This window comes from Vicugna pacos, chromosome 6 (genome assembly GCF_048564905.1).
Source record: "Vicugna pacos chromosome 6, VicPac4, whole genome shotgun sequence".
NCBI lineage: Eukaryota > Metazoa > Chordata > Mammalia > Artiodactyla > Camelidae > Vicugna > Vicugna pacos.
The window spans coordinates 71,813,437-71,820,524 of record NC_132992.1 but is presented as its reverse complement, the minus strand read 5'-3'; positions in this window follow the sequence as shown (position 1 = coordinate 71,820,524).

Genomic DNA, 7,088 nt, shown 5'->3' with positions numbered 1-7,088 from the left:
AGCTATACCCTCCCCTATATTTCTTATTATACATCACTCTATCATAGTTGCCTTTTCCTTGCTGGTGCTCAGTGTACACCTATTCATTTTCCAAGCCCTTGCCAACATCACTTTCCCTATTCTTTAGATATTGTGATCACCGTAAGAACAGAAACTAGTTCCTTATTTACTCTCAGCATAATGCAATACCTGGCACACAGTAGGTGCTCAATAAATGCTTGTCCAGTGCATGAATGCTGCTGATGAGACAATAGTATTTCCAAAGTCTATAACAAGGAGCTAGTGTGTCTTCAAAATGTCCTCCCAAAGCCTAAAATGTAACAAATGAAAGCAGAGTTATAATGTGTAAAGCTATGAAGAAAGGATGAAGTTCAGATAAAGAAACGTTGAAGGGCAGGAATTTGTCCAAGTGTTTCCAGCATCAACCCAGAAAGAGGGCTCTCTCCTGGGCTGGTGGGAATGTTTTACTTCACTTGGCAGGTCAGTATACCCTTAAAAGGAAAGGGATCTCTCAGGCCATCATAGCTTATTCCATTAATCTTTCAATCATTTTGATTATCCTACTGGGAAGAGACTGCACCATCAGTAGACCCAGGCACACCCACTTTGCTGGCAATTACAGTCTCATAATCCCCTCATAAATTGGCTTTCTGGTTTACCATTCTCATCTACATTTCTTTAGTGTGGATTGGTCTGAGACCAACACTTCCAGTTGATTCCCAATATCTTTTCTCTTTTTCTTCCTTAGTCACAGAACTCCCCAAATTTTAGATGGTCACATGGTCACCTAAAATATGGATTACATTTCTCAGCCTCCCTTGCAGGTAGGTAGGGCCATGTGACTAAATTCTGGCCAATGGCATGTAAGTCAAAGTTATATGTATGTAACTTTTTGGAAGTGTCATTAAAAGAGGGTAGTGTTTCCGTCTCCTTCTTTTTCCCTTTTCTGCTGGCTGGAATGTGGATATACTGGCAGGAGCTGAAGCAGTCATACTGGACTGTTGAGGAATTTGGAAATGAAGTCAATGCAGGATGGAGCAACAATGTAGAAGACAGAAGCAACAAGATAGAAGGAGCCTGAATTGAATGGTACCACAGTGCCATCTCATAACCCTCAATTCCTACCTGAATATTTATATAAGAGAAAATGCACTTCTGTCTTATTTAAGCCACTTTTGATACTAGCCGCCAAACCTAATTCTAGCCTAACAGCTGTACTGTTCCATACATGTGACTATTGAGCTCTTGAAGTGTGGCTGGTATAAATTGAGAAATCCACACTGAATTTTGATTTAGTACCCAAAAAAAGAATGTAAAGTATCTCCTGAATAATTTTCATACTGAGTGCATTTTAGATATATTGAGTTAACCTACTATTCTTTTTGCTTTTTAAAATATTATCACTAGAAGATTTTAAATTGCATTATGGCTCACATCGTATTTCTGTTGGACAGTGCTTCCCTGGGCCTTGTCATCTCTGTCTGAACTGATAATATCAAGCTATTGAACCACGTAAGGATGAGAGATGATCGGAAACTGGGCCCAGGTTTGCTCATCAAGATCCAGACTCTAACTTTGCCTCTGGCTCTATCTGTCTGCCTGCCTTCTGCTCACTGCAACCTCTCAACCTATTTGCTATCTTATGTGTAACAAGAACAGCTGTAAAGCGATACAGAGAACAAACTAGTGTTTACCCGTGGGGAGAGGGGAGGGTGGAGAGGCAATATAGGGGTAAGGGGGAAGAAAAGGGGGGTTATTATAGGGTTATATGAAATCGTGTGTGTGAAACTTTTTAATTTTAATTTTTAACTTTTATATTTTTAATTGAAGTACAGTTGATATATAATATTACATGTTATAGGTGTGCAATATAGTGATTCACAATTTTTAAAGGTTATATTCCATTTATAGTTATTATAAAATATTGGCTACATCCCTGTGTTACACAACATATCCTTGTAGCTTATGTTATACATAATAGTTTGTACCTCTTCATCCCCTACCCCTATCTTGCCCCTCCAATATATGTATGTGAAACTTTTGAAAATTGTAAAGCAGTATAGAATTTATAGGATCTTTCATTACACAAAAATTTTTTAATTAAAAAAAAGAATAGCTGTAAAACTTGGCACATCTTCCTAAATCTAGAAAGAATGAGAAGAGAAAATATGAGGTGGTCAGGAAGTTTAAAAGGCATGACTCTCGGATCCAGGCTGTGATACCAAGCTCGGGTACCAGGCCAGTTACACATACAAGGACCACTTTTATCAGCAGCAGAGAACCAAATTTTAGCCACACAAAGCCTTTTTGAAAAGCTTCAGGAAGTTCTTCTGTACTTGGACCTTCAGGAGAAATACGACAATCTTTACACATTCGAATTGTCTATTGATCTGAGGGAGAGAAAGGAGCTCTGGGCACAGGTCTAAGTCAAGACTTTCAGGTATAGTCCTATTAACACGAGTTTTAGTCAATAGAAACCACCTTGAACCTGCTTAGGCAATAAAAAGAAAACTTCCTAGAAGAATCCTGGGGGATCCATGGAAGCCACAGCAAGGCTTCTCAGGGGATCAAAACCAAAGAACTGGAAACCCAGGCAGTGTCTCTCCCTGTGTGTTTCATCTGCACTTTTCTCTGTGCCTCAGTTTCATTCTCCTTTCTCTACAAACCAACCTACTTTGCTTCTCTGCCCTCCCAGCCCCAACACACACACACACACACACACACACACACACACACTCCTTTCCCATTTTCTTCACTTAAGGGACCAAGTCAAACCACCTGGCTGTCCCTCTGTCTCAAAATCCTGAGAATCTGGTTGGTTGGTTTTCTTATTACCAAAATCAATGTCACCTAGATTTTATTCTGTTTTCTTCTAGAAGTTTAATGGTTTTGCATTTCATATTTAGTCTGTAATCCATTTGAAGCTAATTTTTGTGAAAGATGTAAGGTTTGTGTCTAGGTTTTTTTTTTTGGCATACAGACACCCATTGTTCCAGCACCATTTGTTGAAAAGACTACCCTTTCTCCACTGAATTGCTTGTGTTCCTTTGTCAAAGATAATTTGACTGTAGGTGTATGTTCTATTTCTAGGATCTCTGTTTTGTTCCATTAATCTATGTGTTTATTCTTTGACTAGTATGACAGAGTCTTGATTACTGTAGCTTTATAGTAAGTCTGGAAATCAGGTAGTGTGAGCACCCCAGTTTTGTTCGTCAATGTTGTGTTGACTACTCTAGGTCTTTTGCCTTTACATGTAAGCTTTAGAATCTGTTGATATCTACAGAATGCTTCTGGGATTTTGATTGGGATTATATCAAATCTATAGATCAAGTTAGGAATAATTGACATCTTAACAATACTGAGTCTTCTATCCCATGATCACAGAATATCTCTGCATTTATTTAGATCTTTGATTTCTTTCATCAGAGTTTTATAGTTCCCACAAATAGATCCTATACATATTTTGTTAGGTTTATACCGAAGTATTTCATTTTTTCCATGCTATTGTAAATGATATATATTTTTTAAATTTCAGTTGTTTATTGCTGGTATATAGGAAAACAATTGACTTCTGTATATCAGCCTGCAGCCTGTAGCCTTGCTCTACTTGCTAGGTAGTTTCAGGAGTTCTTGTGGGATTCTTTTGTCAATTCTTTGAGCTTTTCTACATAGGCAATTATGTCATCTGTGAATACAGATAGTTTTTTCCTTCCTTCCTAGTCTGTATAAATTTTATTTCCTTTTCTTGTCTTATTGTGCTAGCTCACACTCCCAGGACAATGTTGAATAAGAGTAGTGATAGGGGATATCGTCGCCTTTTTCCTGCTTTTAGAAGGAAAGCTTCCAATTTCTCACCTTATGTATAATGTTAGTTGTAGGCTTTTTGTAGATGTTCTTTGTTAAGTTGAGGAAGTTTCCCTCTATGCCTAGTTTGCTGAGAGTTTTATCATAAATGGCTGCTGGATTTTGCCAAATACTTTTTTTCCTATCAGTAGATATAATCATATAATTTTTCTTCTTCCTAGCCTATTGATGTGATGGATCACCTGGGTTGATTTTGGAATGTTCAGTCAGCCCTACAAACCTGGAGTAAATCCCACTTGCTCATGCTGGGTAGTTGTTTTTATACATTGTTGGATTTGATTTACTTTTTTTTTTTTTTTTAGGATTTTCACATTTATGTACATGAGAGATAACAGTCTTTTGTTTTCCTTTCTTATAATGTCTTTTCTAGTTTGGGTATTAGGGTAATGCTGGCCTTATAGAATGAGTTAGGAAATGTTCTCTCTGTCTGCATTTTGTGGAAGAGATTATAGACAGTAGTATCATTTCTTCCCTGAATGTTTGGTAGAGTTCACCAGTGAAATCATCTGCAACTTCTGCTTTCATCTTTCGTAGATTTAGATATTCAAACTATCTATTTCTCCTTGTGTGAGTTTTGGTGGTTTGTGTCTTTCAAGGAAGCGGTCCATTTTATTGAAGTTATCAGATTTGTGAGCGTAGAGGAAGTAGTATATAATCTTATGATTTAAGCTCAGTTTTTCAGTAGACTGGTATCTCCTGGCTGTGACCTTCACAAATGTTCTTAGCTTCCTTCTTCCCTTTAGGTGAGACAGGAAGTCCAGAGCTGGCTGGAGTTGGGTAACTGCACTTCCCCCAGGTGGGCTAAAGCTCTGGCAAAGTATTTTCCCCAGGAGAGTAACTCTTTGTTGTGGAGAATGCTCTGAATGTATTTCGAAATGATTGTTTTTCCCCTGTCTCTGCCAGAGCCGAAAGGGGCTCCTTCCCTCTTTCTTGACTCTTCACTGTGAGAACCTGATAGAGTTCCTGGAGGTAAAACCCACCATAGTGTTGAGGATCCCTAAAATTGTGTTCCCCAAGAATTTCTTACACTCACAATAGTCTATATTCAATCTCCACCAATTTGTCAAATTGTCACATAAATGTTCCCACCCGTTTATGGCTCTAGCAGCATCTTTTCCAGGAAAGCGGATCACAACTGTGTTCCTCTGTATTTACATGTCTCTACAGATTTCAGGGTGGTGATTTACCCTGCAACCCCAATACTCTGACAGGTTCAAGAAAAGTCATTGATTTTCAGTTTGTATAGCTTTTTCTTATTGTAAGGACAGGAATGACAACTTCTAAGCTTTTCATATGCCAAGATCTGATTTCAAAAGTCTGTTGGGTCTTTTTTTTCCAATAAAATTACATAAAATTCAAAATACATAGTAGTCTGGGCCTACTTAGTGTGGATCAAGTCATCCTACACACAAGATCGTAAGGGCAGCAGAGTTCTAAGCTCAGCATCCTAAATCACCAAGAAAAGGCTAAATCATGCTCCACATACTCTACTAACTAAAGCAAAGACACATGTATACATTCTTTTTTTTAAAATATTTTTTATTGAGTCATAGTCATTTTACAACATTGTGTCAAATTCCAGTGTAGAGCACAATTTTTCAGTTATACATGAACATACATTTATTCATTGTCACATTTTTTTTTCGCTGTGAGCTACTACAAGATCTTGTATATATTTCTCTGTGCTATACAGTCTAATCTTGTTTATCTATTCTACATTTTGAAATCCCAGTCTGTTACACATTCTTAAAGCCCATCATAATGATTTAAGTTTGGGCAAGGAAGTTTTAATCCTTTAGAACAACTTATCCTTCTGGGGTTCCAGATAGCTGAGGTCTTACCACACAGGCTCAAAGTAACTGAGTGAAGAGATTCGAAATTACGTTGAAGTCCTTCTTTCTTTTCCTCGGTTATTGTTTAAGAAAACAACACTAGCTTAGTAATTTATACATCAATCAGCCTCCATGTAAATGGCCCCTGGGTGGTATTCCTTCTGGTGTTGGGAAGTTGGGTCCCCATTCCACTCCCTTAGCGGTAGGTGCCCAGCTCTGCTCTGACCTGGAAATCTCCGCTTGGCTCTTTCCCTCTTTGGCAGGCAAAGCTGGCGTCTCAGAATTCCCCCAGGTCTCCGGAGCTGCGGTTGCTGAAACAAAGGTGCCATAACCTATGTGCTAATGAATTCTTGAAGCCGCCTAGTAGAATGAGGTTACAGGGAGGTGTTGGAAATGTTCCTTTCTCTCTCTTCTTTTTCTTTAGAAAAGGGAAGATTTTCTTTCTGTGAGTGAGTGAATACACACACATACCACACACACACACACACACACACACACACACACACACACACAGTGCTCTAGCCTGAAAAAAACTTTCACTTTGCAACTGCCGCAAATTACTCAAGATAATTTTCCCATCTCCGAGATCTCAGAATGTCCAGATTCTGGCCTGATTTCTGTTCTTCCTCTTCTGAGATCCAATCTCCTGTCTCAAAACTCAGTTGTTATTATTGGTCTCACTTACGTGACACCCCTTCTGTCTGACATATTAGTATCTTCTCTCTTCTTATAGACTGAAAACACCTCCAGAACAGGGCCCATGTCTTCTTCTTATTAACTCCTTGTAGCTCCCAAAGCTCCTGACATCCATGATACCTCACCCAAACACTCAACAGATCTTTATCGTTTTCATTTATTTTTCCAATAATAATAATAGCTAACGTATATGAGCATTTACTATGTGCTGACACTGTTCTAAATACATCACATGGATTAATTTACTTAATCCTCCTAAACCATCCTAATATTATCCCCAATTTACAGATAGGGAAACTGGTGCACAAGTTGGTTAAGTAACTGTTCACACAGAGCCAGTAAATCATGGCAGAGCTGGATTTGAACCCAGGTTTATATCTAGTTCCATTGACTATCTTCTAAATGACTTGGTTCTATTGCCTCCCCAATGTACCCAAGTCCCTGAAATAATTTATCAACTTAGTCCCCCTTTGCTGTGATGGCACTGGAACAACTGGCTGAAGTTTAACTTTCCAGCAGGTATTTGTCTGTAACTGTAATTGCATCATAAATAAGCTCCATGGTTTTGCTCCCACACAAGCTGGCCTGGCATCACTGGGAAGCCCTAGGTATGTGTGGAAGGTACCATGGGGATGAGGAACTGTAGCTGATTCCTTTTCAAATCTGAGATTCAGTGGAGAAGGACAAAAAAAAAAA